The 13,074-nt window shown below is 40.2% G+C and overlaps 1 pseudogene; it reads right to left on the reverse strand.

Annotated features, from left to right (window-relative positions):
* Positions 1-5,827: 5,827 nt before the first annotated feature.
* On the reverse strand, positions 5,828-6,997 carry LOC133040053 (WW domain-binding protein 4-like; annotated as a pseudogene).
* Positions 6,998-13,074: the final 6,077 nt, after the last annotated feature.

The raw sequence follows: 13,074 nt of genomic DNA on the forward strand, positions 1-13,074 counted from the left end.
GCAGGATGCTTGCTATCTTCATCCAGAGGACTTTTAAACTGAAGGAAAAGGAAGAAAAATAACCCGATAAAATTATGTAACTGATTCATGAAGGTCAGAGGGAACAGAAGAATGGTGGAGAAGGTACACATTCTATGTAGCACTTATCACACTGTATTGTAATTTATGTGGTTCTTCCCCTTGGACCTAGCTCTTTTTTTAAAAATTGATTTATTTTTGGCTGTGCTGGGTCTTTGTGGCTGCGTGCAGGCTATTTCTAATTGGGGTGAGCAGAGGCTACTTTCTTGTTGTGGCTCATGGGCTTCTCATTGCGGTGGCTTCTCTTGCTGCAGAACACGGTCTCCAGGGCTCACAAGTTCAGTAGTCGTGGTGCACAGGCTTAGTTGCCCTGAGGCATGTGGAATCTTCCTGGACCAGAGATGGAAACTGTGTCCCTTGCTTTGACAGGTGGACTCCTAAACACTGGACCACGAGGGAAGTCCTGGACTGAGCTTTTTAAGGGGAGGGACTGTTTATTTCATTTCTGTATGGCCAAGAATGAAACCAGAACTGCATAAAGGAGGTACTCAATAGATGCTGAAATTTTACTGAGGTGTTTAATAACCCAGGGAGGGAAATGTAAGGGGAGAAAATTGGGAGTAATACTCAAGAGTGGTATTACAGCATGTTTTGTAAAGAATCAAGGCTGTGAATCAGAGTTCTGAGTTCCAGTTCTGACTCAGCACTCCTTAGTGGTCACTGCAAGTTACTTTCCAATTCTCACTTTCCTTGTCTATAAAATTGGGGTTAAAAGACTTATCTGTTTGGATGGTTCTGAAAGTTTACTGGAATAACATATGTAAACATATGAAAAGTGCCTGCCATTCAAAATGTGTAGATTTAGAGATGTATGTAGGAATAAACACAACAAGGTAAATAAAATAGCATAGATATAAGTGAAACTTGATGGAAGGGAATTTATGACTGGCAGTGGAAAAGTGTTTTTTTTTTTTTTTAATATATTTAATGCAAGAGTCAGATAACGTAAATGTGCATCTTGATGATTTTTTACATACTCAAATAACCACTGCTTCTGCTCAGAAAACATATACTGAGATTTGAATCATTTAAACCAGGTTGAAACTTGCATTGTAGCCAAGTGTATGGTTGATTTTTGCATATGTCCCATGAACACTTGAAAAGATATATTTTACAGTTTTGAGGTGCAGTGTTCTATATATTAATATATCAGTCCCAGTTTATTAATTATTTTGTTCAAATCTATAGCTCTGCTGATTTTTCTTTTTTTGCCTGCTTATTCTATTAGCTACTTACAGAGATGTGTTTAAATCTTTCATCGTGATTTGGATTTGTCTTTTCTCTTTTTTTTCTGGCATTTTTATTTATATATTTGGAGATGATGTTATTAGATGTTCCAAATTTAGAATTGCTATGCTTCCTCTGGAATGGATCCTTTTCTTATTACATCCTTCTTTATCTTTGATGATGCTTTCTACCTTAAAGTATATTTCATCTGCTGTTATTACAACTACACCAGCTTCATTTCAGTTAATGTTTACATGGTAATAATAGGCCATGTCTCCTGGAATTAATATTAACCAAAGAATAAAACACTAAGTAAACTAGACACAAGAAATGGACTATAGGAAAGCAAATTTTTTAAGTTAAAAGAAAATATCAGTTAAACAGGGAGGTGGGAGGGGGGATCAGGATGGGGAACACATGTAAATCCATGGCTGATTCATGTCAATGTATGGCAAAAACCACTACAATATTGTAATTAGTATTTTATTGTAATTACAATACAATTAGTATTGTAATTAGTATAAGTAATTAGCCTCCAACTAATAAAAATAAATGAAAAAAAAATAAAAAAATTAAAAAAAAGAAAATATCAGTTAAATAGCTGAAGACTCTAAGGAGAGTAGGAGTCAGGAAAGTTGAGAGTCCAAAGAACCTAGACTTGATAGTATTTCCCAGAGGGAAGTCCTTCCAGCTCATTCATTCCCTTAGTTTTTCCAGTCCTAATCATATTCCTCAACCTGTCAAGTCCTCCAATTAATTGACCTTACCTCAGTTTCACTATTATTTTCCTCATGCCCTTATTTTCCTCCTAATCCAGTTGACCTCATGTGTGTCTGTTATTATCATCATTATTCTGCATAATTGGGACTAAACTTACAAAGAAAATTCAAAACATATTGAAGAAAATGAAAACCTTAAAAGAAGACCTGTATGAAAGAAAAAGCAGAAGATTCTCGGGTAGGAAGACTCAATTCCATAAATGTATCAGTTTAGTTGAAATTAAGAATTCCCAGGAAAAAAAGAAAAAAGAACATGAGCGGGAGCAAGTTCTACCGGCTATTACAATATATAATAAGGTAGTTGTTTGCAATTAGATAGATGGGTTCCAAACCACACAATCTATACCAAGATAAGTTTCAAATTGATCAAAAATTTAAAGTAAAAATGGAAACTATCAAGAATTATTTCATTATCTAAAAGTGGGGAACCTCAATGTTCATTGCAACACTTTACAATAGTCAAGATGTGGAAGTAACCTAATGTCCATCATCAGAGGAGTGGATAAAGATGTGGCACATATATACAATGGAATAAAAAAGGAATGAAATTGTGCCATCTGTGGAGATGTGGATGGGCCTAGAGACTGTCATACAGAGTGAGGTAAGGCAGAAAGACAAAAAAATCATAGAATATCACTTGTATGTGGAATCTATAAAAATGGTACAGATGACCTTATCTGCAAAGCAGAAAATAGAGACACAGGTGTAGAGAACAAATGTATGGATACCAAAGGGCGAGAGGGAGGTGGGATGAACTGTAAGATCGGGACTGACGCGTACACAATACTACGTATAAAACAGATAACTAATGAGAACCTCCTTGTAGCACAGGGAGCCCTATTCAGTGCTCGCTGGTGACGTAAATGGGAAGGAAATCTAAAAAGAGGATATAGGTATATAGACAGCTGACTCACTGCTGCACTGCCGAAAGTAATGCGACATGGTAAAGTAACTCGATTCTAAAGTTAATTTAAAAAGTGATGGGAATGTCGTGTACAGCATGCTGACCCTCAGTTAACAATACTGTACTGGGTACGTGAGAGTTGCTGAGAGAACACACAGCAAAGGTTCACTATAAGAAAACAAGTCGCAACAAATAAAAGTGAGGAAGATCTCTCATTCTGAGTCAAAATTTAGAGCCCAAGAAAGAAGAGACTATAAGAAACAATACAAAACAAGCAAACTTATGGGTGGTCAAGACAAAAACAAATAGGGACTTCCCTATTCATCGACTGCAGGGGGCGCAGTTTCTATCCCTGGTCTGGGAACAGATCCTGCATGCTGTGTGTGTGTCACCGCCAAAAAAGAAAAACAAAATGCAAAACAAAAGGAAAAAAGCCCCCCAAACAAACAAACATCACACAAGTCAAAAGACAAAGTAAAGGGAACATTCAAGTCATAGCATACACAAAGGGCTAATTCCTGGACCGTATAAAGAGCCCTTAGAAGTGTAAGGTGTTAGTCGCTCAGTCCTACTTTGCCACCCCATAGACTGGAGCCTGCCAAACTCCTCTTTCCATGGGATTCTCCAGGCAAGAGTACTGGAGTGGGTTGCTATTTCCTTCTCCAGGGAATCTGCCCAACCCAGGGATGAAAACTGGGTCCCCTGCATTGCAGCAGATTCTTTACCATCTGAGCCACCAGGGAAGCTTACAAATAGAATATTATGCAACTGTAAAAAAGAATGATGAAACAATTCATTTGAGAAGTGCATTCTCCAAGACATATTTTCAGGTGAAAAAAATGTATGCTATCTTCTGTGTAAAAAAGAAAAAAAAAAGCAAAATAATAAATAAGTAAAAGTAAAACAATATGCATATATGTTGATATTTGCTTATATTAGCAAAAACAAACAAAAACCCAAAAAACTCTGGGAAACATAGAATTAAGTGCCACTCCCTTAAATGCCACTCTAACATCCTTGATGCTTTCTCCATCTATTTGTTTAGGAAAATCCCCACTATGGTCACATCCAACTAACCACTTACTATTTTTCTATAGTCAAAGAGCTGGAGTAAAAGTCACACCAGCTTGACTGGTCTCTCTTCAAATTTATGTCTAGAATGTCTTGAAGGCACGTGTTCCTGCTCACCAATCCTAACAGACTTCCCTAGCATGTACAGTTTCTGCACGTACTTCTCCCCACTCTTCAATCTCCTAAACTTTCCTTTTTCCTCTGTACTTTTTGGCTAATGACTTTACCTCATACTGCAGAGAACAAAAGTTAGACTGAATTTTTATCATCTTCCCACCACAAATGTTCCAATGGTACCATACACTTCCTGCTGCTCAATAGTGGTTGTCTCTGCTGTCTTTTGAGCCTCAGCTTGTGGGTTCCATCTCCTCTCTCCTCAAGAACATAGTACTGCAACTAGCCCCTCTTTCATACAGCATTTCTTTCTATTGGACCATTGCCATTAGCAAACAATCCTTTCCATGTAAACAAAATGCCTACCCTGCCTTCATCCAGGACCTTTCCCGCTGCCGCTTCTGTTTTCCGCTGCCCTTCTCAGCAAAATCTCTCTTGAACTGTCTGTGGTCATAGTCTATATTTTCTCAGTTTACATTCTCTCCTCAGCCTACTCCATACAGGTTTTGTTGCCTATTCCACTACGCTATTGAAACTTCTTTCAAGGTGACCCAGGAACGCTGTACAGGAATTAGAGTAGATATAGGTTGCCATGGGAAGAAGCTTCCTTGGTGGCTCAGTTGGTAAAGAATCCACTTGCTACGCAGGAGACCTGGGTTCCATCCCTGGGTTGGAAAGATGCCCTGGAAAAAGAAATGGCAACCCACTCCAGTATTCTTGCCTGGAAAATCCCATGGACAGAGGAGCCTGGCGGGCTACAGTCCCTAGGGCTGAAAGAGTTGGACACGACTAAGCCGCCGCCACCCTGGGAAGGGGGCACACCTTTGTGTGATTCAGGCGGAAGCAGTTCCCAAAGAGGCCAACAGCTGGGGAAATCATCCTTCATTTCTGAAGGGGAGTCTGAACAGCACATCACAGCATCACTACAGTATGTTTGTATGTATAGAAAACCCTACATTCCGAAAAGGATAGAAGGGGAAGGAAATCTCAGGGCAAAGAGAAAATTGAATAACATACTCAGATGAAGTCAGGATAAAGTCAGAAGAAATGAGGGATGCCTGTCAATATGTGAATTTGGATTGCAAATTTGGGCTTGCTCTTCCTAGAGATTAAAGCAAAATGACTAACAAGATTGATTATAAAGTGTAAGGCATCTATACAATCAATATGTGACAGAAGCACAGCAGTTTCCAACAGGAACCTCTGGAAATATCAATAGCTAGAGTGCTATCAGCATACTCCACCAGCTTGGAAAGACGTCACTTAAGGATTCTGTTTTCAGCTCTGTCTTTGTTCCATATTTTTTTAAAAACTTTTTGAACTGGGTCAGAGACAGCATGCTTATGACATTGACATATAATACAGATTCAGGTTCAACTGCTAATATACTGGATGACAGAATCAAGATTTATATTTAATATTTCCTTCCAGAATTTTCCACTTTGCAAACAAACTCACCAATCTGAAGTTTATAAAATCTATTTTTTCTTAAAAGACTACAGAAAACAAATGTTAATGATAACAAAACTTTAAAATTTATTATTATTTTTTATTTTAAATTCACATAAAATACATTCAGAGTAAGTCTAAATTTTTATCACTTAAATAATGTAAAACAAACACAGAGGAGCTTTTAAAGATGTACAGTCTCCATTATGTCCAAAAAGCACACATTAAAAGCTTTCTTATAATTGTTGATCATCACCTCCTTGCCTTAAATTCCTAGACTTTCCATTTTCAATTCTTCTCTTTTTGAAGACTGGGGCCACTCCATCTGCCATGACTCCAAGAGAAGTGACTGTTTTTTCTTTAAAAACCAGTTGGGGTTCCCCAGTAGCATCAGCCTCCAAAGTTGATACATGTTCATTTTCAGTGCTTGGAAGTTCCAAATCTACCTCCTCATGGGACTCAACTTCTGGTTTAATTTCCTGCCATTCTCCATATGGGTTTGGTTTTTTATGAGCTTTGGGTTTTTCTTCATTTGGACCTGATGAATTCTTCCCTTGGGTATTTTTTTCTTTCTGTGTTTCTGGTTCAGTTCTTTTATTACTATTTTTATTTTTTTCCTTAAACTTTATTATTAGCTTTTGTGTTTCTGTTGGGATCTCTTCTTTTTTTTTCTCCTTTCCTGCTTCCTGTTCGCCATCAGACTCACTATGTGAATCTGATGATTTGGACTCTTCTAGGGTGCCAAGTGACTTTTCATTGACTTTACTAGAAGGCAGATCACTGGAGTGTGGAATGAAATCATCAGGTTTTTTCCATCTGGATTTTCCTGTGATAAGATCATAATAGTAATGGTGACACTCAGAGGTTATGCCTTCTACCCATCTGCCCTTTGAAGGGTCTTTTTTCTTTTTCTTCTTTTCTTTCTGCTGATTTGATGCAGAGGTGGGTGGGACAGTGCTGGTTACTGGTGACACGCTTGGCTCTGAGATCTCTGACTCTAGGCCGAGCCTCTTCAAATCCTCCTGGTATGCTTTCAGGGCAGCTGCCTCCATTGCCGCAAACTCCTCTGATGCCTTTTCTTCCTCCTTCGCCTTATCCAGGCTTTTCTGTTTAATCTCACTGAGCCTCTTCGCCACATTTTCTTTATGATTCTTTCCTCTTTCATGAAATTCAGTGCTCTAATGCACTTGCTGAGTTACTCTAAAGTACTGCTGTGAATTCCTCTTTAAAGTGGGACTTCGTAAAGCAAATATTCATCCTCTATTTTTCATATCTTGGTTTCCTAAAGTTGGTTTTAAGGCCTATTGTCTGCGATCCAACACTTGCAGTAATCACAGAATTTCTATGGGGGTTGTGACTTCCAGTAGTCTGCCATGACTGGACCAGGCGCTCCGAGGGCGGCCCCCAAACCCGGCCGAGGCTCACGTTCTCTGCGCGGGGAGAACTGGGCCCAGGCTCACCATGAGGCCCACCGCAGCCTTGGCGTGTGGACACCTCCCGCCGTCCCCAGGGCCCGCGTTCCACCGTTCCCTAAAATTTATTATTTATTTCATCAATTTATGGGAAAAAGAACCTGGTGAATATCAAATTATTTGGGACTTCTCTGGTGGTAACACTGAAGAAGCTGAAGTTAAATGGTTCTCTGAAGATCTACAAGACCTTCTAGAACTACCACCCAAAAAAGATGTCCTTTTCATTATAAGGGACTGGAATGGAAAAGTAGGAAGCCAAGAAACACCTGGAGTAACAGGCAAATTTGGCCTTGGAGTACAGAATGAAGCAGGGCAAAGGCTAATAGAGTTTTGCCAGGAGAATGCACTCGTCATAGCAAACCCCCTCTTCCAACAACACAAGAGAAGACTCTACACATGGACATCACCAGATGGTCAACACCGAAATCAGATTGATTATATTCTTTGCAGGCAAAGATGGAGAAGCTCTATACAGTCAGCAAAAACAAGGTTGGAGCTGACTGTGGCTCAGATCATGAACTCCTTATTGCCAAATTCAGACTTAAACTGAAGAAAGTGGGGAAAACCACTAGACCATTCAGATATGACCTAAATCAAATCCCTTATACAGTGGAAGTGAGAAACAGATTTAAGGGGCTAGATCTGATAGACAGAGTGCCTGATGAACTATGGATGGAAGTTTGTGACACTGTACAGGAGACAGGAATCAAGACCATCCCCAAGAAAAAGAAATGCAGAAAAGCAAAATGGCTGTCTGAAGAGGCCTTACAAATAGCCGAGAAAAGAAGAGAAGCAAAAAGCAAAGGAGAAAAGGAAAGATATTCCCATTTGAATGCAGAGTTCCAAAGAATAGCCAGGAGAGATAAGAAAGCCTTCCCCAGCGATCAGTACAAAAAAATAGAGGAAAACAATAGAGTGGGAAAGACTAGAGATCTCTTCAAGAAAATTAGAGATACCAAGGGAACATTTCATGCAAAGATGGGCACAATAAAGGACAGAAATGGTATGGACTTAACAGAAGCAGAAGATATTAAGAAGAGGAAGCAAGAATACACAGAAGAACTGTACAAAAAAGATCTTCACGACCCAGATAATCATGATGGTGTGATCACTCACACTCACCTAGAGCCAGACATCCTAGAATGAGAAGTCAGGTGGGCCTTAGGAAGCATCACTATGAACAAAGCGAGTGGAGGTGATGGAATTCCAGTTGAGCTATTTCAAATCCTGAAAGATGATACTGTGAAAGTGCTGCACTCAATATGCCAGCAAATTTGGAAAACTCAACAGGCGGCCACAGGACTGGAAAAGGTCAGTTTTCATTCCAATCCCAAAGAAAGGCAATGCCAAAGAATCCTCAAACTACAGCACAATTGCACTCATATCACATGCTAGTAAAGTAATGCTCAAAATTCTCCAAGCTGGGCTTCAGCAATATGTGAACTGTGAACTTCCAGATGTTCAAGCTGGTTTTAGAAAAGGCAGAGGAACCAGAGGTCAAATTGCCAACATCTGCTGGGTCATGGAAAAAGCAAGAGCATTCCAGAAAAACATCTATTTCTGCTTTATTGACTACACCAAAGCCTTTGACTGTGTGGATCACAATAAACTGTGGAAAATTCTGAAAGAGATGGGCATACCAGACCACCTGACCTGCCCCTTGAGAAACCTGTATGCAGGTCAGGAAGCAACAGTTAGAGCTGGACATGGAACAACAGACTGGTTCCAACTAAGGAAAGGAGTACATCAAGGCTGTATATTGTCACCCTGCTTATTTAACTTATATGCAGAGTATATCATGAGAAACGCTGGGCTGGAGGAAGCACAAGCTGAAATCAAGATTGCCGGGAGAAATATCAATAACCTCAGATATGCAGATGACACCACCCTTATGGCAGAAAGTGAAGAAGAACTAAAGAGCCTCTTGATGAAAGTGAAAGAGGAGAGTGAAAAAGTTGGCTTAAAGCTTAACATTCAGAAAACTAAGATCATGGTATCCGGTCCCATCACTTCATGAGAAATAGATGGGGAAACAGTGGAAACAGTGGCTGACTTTATTTTTCTGGGCTTCAAAATCACTGCAGATGGTGATTGCAGCCATGAAATTAAAAGACACTTACTCTTTGGAAGGAAAGATATGCCCAACCTAGACAGCATATTAAAAAGGAGAGACATTACTTTGCCAACAAAGGTCCGTCTAGTCAAGGCTATGTATGGTTTTTCCACTGGTCAAGTATGGATGTGAGAGTTGGACTGTGAAGAAAGCTGAGCGCCGAAGAATTGATGCTTTTTAACTGTGGTGTTGGAGGAGACTCTTGAGAGTCCCTTGGATAGCAAGGAGATCCAACCAGTCCATCCTGAAGGAGATCAGTCCTGGGTGTACATTGGAAGGGCTGATGCTGAAGCTGAAACTCCAATACTTTGGCCACCTCATGCGAAGAGTTGACTCATTGGAAAAGACCCTGATGCTGGGAGGGAATGGGGGCAGGAGGAGAAGGGGACGACAGAGGATGAGATGGTTGGATGGCATCACCGCCTCAATGGACATGAGTTTGAGTAAACTCCGGGAGTTGGTGATGGACAGGGAGGCCTGGCGTGCTGTGGTTCACGGGGTCGCAAAGAGTCGGACACAACTGAGCGACTGAACTGAACTGAACTGGTGGCACAGTGGATGAGAATTTGCCTGCCAATTCAGGGGACATGGCTTCGATCCCTGGTCTAGGAAGATGCCATGTGCTGCAGAGCAATTGAAGCCCATGCAGCACTGCTACTGAGCCCGAGCTGAAGAACCCAAGAGACATGACTACTGAGCCCGTGTGCCACAACTGCTAGAGCCTGAGCTCCACGACAAGAGAACCCGCCACAGTGAGCAGGCTGCACACGAAAACTAGAGAGTACCCCATGCCCGCCACAACCAGAGCAATCCCGTGAGCGGCAACGAAGACTTACCACAGCCAAAAACAAATACATTATTAAAACAATTATTTGTACACTCCAAATTTACTTGTATGCTTTGTGGTCGTGCAGTTGCTGTTGCGTCCAACTCTTTCGACCCCATGGACTGTAGCCTGCCGGCTTCCTCTGTTCCAGGGATTTCCTAAGCATAAACACTGGAGTGGGTTGCCATTTTCTTCTCCAGGGGATCTTTTTTTTTTTTAATTTTTTATTTTACTTTATTTTTTTTAATTAGTTGGAGGCTAATTACTTCACAACATTTCAGTGGGTTTTGTCATACACTGATATGAATCAGCCATAGATTTACACGTATTCCCCATCCCGATCCCCCCTCCCACTCCAGGGGATCTTCGTGTTCCAGGGATAGAACCCACGTCTCCTGCCTTTCAGGTGAAGTCTTTACCACTGAGCCCCCAGGAGAGCCCCTTTACGCTTTGTAAATATATGCATAAATATTTTATATAGAAATAACTCGAATGCACATTATTTGTTTTTACTTTAATCATTAACATTATTACATGTATACTTTTCTGTATATTAATTCATTTTCAAAACAAAAAATATAAAATTGAGTAGTGATAAATGCAAATGTACTGTGGTTAAAATTGCACAAGGGGACTTCCCTGGTGGTCCAGTGGCTAAGGCTCCATGCTTCCAATGCAGGAGGTCTGGGTTTGATCCCTGGTCAGGGAACTCGATCCCACATGCTGCAACTAAGACCTGGTGCAGTCAAATAAATAAATTAAAATAAATATTATTTAAAAATAAGAGGCTTGTGGGTTTTAGTTTGCTACAAATTGACTATAAATTACCTAGTATTCACAATAACATTAATATTACTTGTTAATAATTCTATAATATTAATAAATATTATACTTGCAAATGCATTTTTAAAATTGAAGTATAGTTGATATATAATACTATATTAGTTTTAGATGTACAGCATAGTGATTGAATATTTTTATAGATTATATTCCATTTAAAGTTATTATTAGAAAATGGCTAATTTACCTGTGCTACACAATATATCTTTATTGCTTATCTATTTTGTACATAATAATTTGCATATCTTAATCCCATTCCCCTTATCTTGACCTTCTTCCCTCTCCCCACTAGTATCTACTAGTTTGTTTTCTGTATCTGTGAGTCTGTTTTGTTACATGTGCTTAGTCGATCAGTTGCATCTAACTCTTTGTGACCCCATGGACTGCAGCCCGCCAGGCTCCTCTGTCCATGGAGATTCTCTAGGTAAGAGTACCGGAGTGGGTTGCCATGCCCCCTTCCAGAGGATCTTCCCAACCCAGGGAAGAAACCCAGGCATCGCACATTGCAGGCAGATTCTTCACCACCTGAGCCACCAGGGAAGCCCAAGAATGGGCCAAGCCCTCCTGGAGTGGGAGCCCATCCCTTCTCCAGGGCATCTTCCCAACCCAGGAACTGGACCGGGGTCTCCTGCATTGCAGGTGGATTCTTCATCAGCTGAGTCACCAGGGAAGCCCTCATGTTTTGTTACATACATTTGTTTTTTCAGATTCCATATATAATGAGATCAAACTGTCAACTCTAAAGGAAATCAATCCGGAATATTCATTGGAAGGAGAGATGCTGATGCTGAAGCTCCAATAATTTGGCCACCTGGTGTGAAGAGCTGACTCATTGGAGAAGATCCTGATGCTGGGAAAGATTGAAGGCAGGAGAAGGGGATGATAGTGGATGAGATGGTTGAATGGTATCACCAACTCTATGGACATAAGTTTGAGCAAGCTCCGGTAGATAGTGAAGGACAGGGAAGCCTGTTATGCTGCAGTCCCTGGGGTTGCAAAGAGTCAGACACGACTGAACAACTGAACAACAATAGAATGATAACATACAGTATTTGTCTTTCTGTCTGTTATTTCGTTAAGCTTAATACTTTCTGTGTCCACCAAGATGTTGCAAATGGCATAATTTCATTCTTTTTCATGGTTTAATTTAATTTCGTTATTTTTCCTGTGTGTGTGTGTATCAGTCACATCTGCTTTATCCACTCACCTGTTGATGGATGCTTAGACTGCTTCCATATGTTGGCTGTTGTAAATAATGCTACTGTGAATATTGGGATGCATGTTATCTTTTCAAATTAGTGTTTTTTTTTTGTTTTTTTGGCTAAACTCTCTGGAGTGGAATTGTTGGATCATATGGTAGTTCTGCTTTTAGTTTTTTGAGGAACGTCCATACTGGCTGCACCAATTTACATTACCACCAACCACATACAAGGGTTCCCTTCCCTGCACTTCCTTGCCAACATTTATTGTTTATAGACATTATGATAATAATCATTATGACAGGTGTGAGGTGATCTCATTGTGATTTTGATTTGCATTTCTCTAGTACTTAGTGATGTTGAGCATCTTCTCATGTGCTTATTAGCCGTGTCTATGTCTTCTTTGGAAGGCTGTCTATCTGGGCTGTTTTAAAACCCGGTTGTAGGAAGTTCAACCTGGTGCCCTCTGACAACCTAGAGGGGTGGGATGGTGGGTTAGGGAGGGAGGTTCAAGAGGGATGGGGATGTATATATACCCATGACTGATTCACATTGTTGTAGGGCAGAAACCAACACAACATTTTAAAGCAACTATCCTCCAATTAAAAATAAATTTAAAACATAGGGACTTTCCTGGTGGTCCAGGGGTTAAGAATCTGCCTTCCAAAGCAGGGGACATGGGTTCGGTCCCTGGTGGGGCAGCTAAGACCCAATGTGTGGGAGCAACTAAGCCCTCATGCTACCCAGAGTGGCCAAAAAAAGAAATAAAACTGGGTTGTCTATTGATATTAAGTTATATGAGCCGTTCATATATTTTGGATATTAACCCCTTATTGATCATATCATCCGCAAGTATTTTCTCTCGTTCAGTAGATTGTCTTTTACTTTGCTGTGCAAAGGCTTTTAAGTGTAGTTAGGTCCCGTTTGTTTATTTTTGTTTTTATTTCTTTTGCCTTAGGAGACAGATCTAAAGTATATTGCTATGATTTACATCAAAAAGTG

The sequence above is a fragment of the Dama dama genome, chromosome 20 (genome assembly GCF_033118175.1).
Source record: "Dama dama isolate Ldn47 chromosome 20, ASM3311817v1, whole genome shotgun sequence".
Taxonomy (NCBI): domain Eukaryota; kingdom Metazoa; phylum Chordata; class Mammalia; order Artiodactyla; family Cervidae; genus Dama; species Dama dama.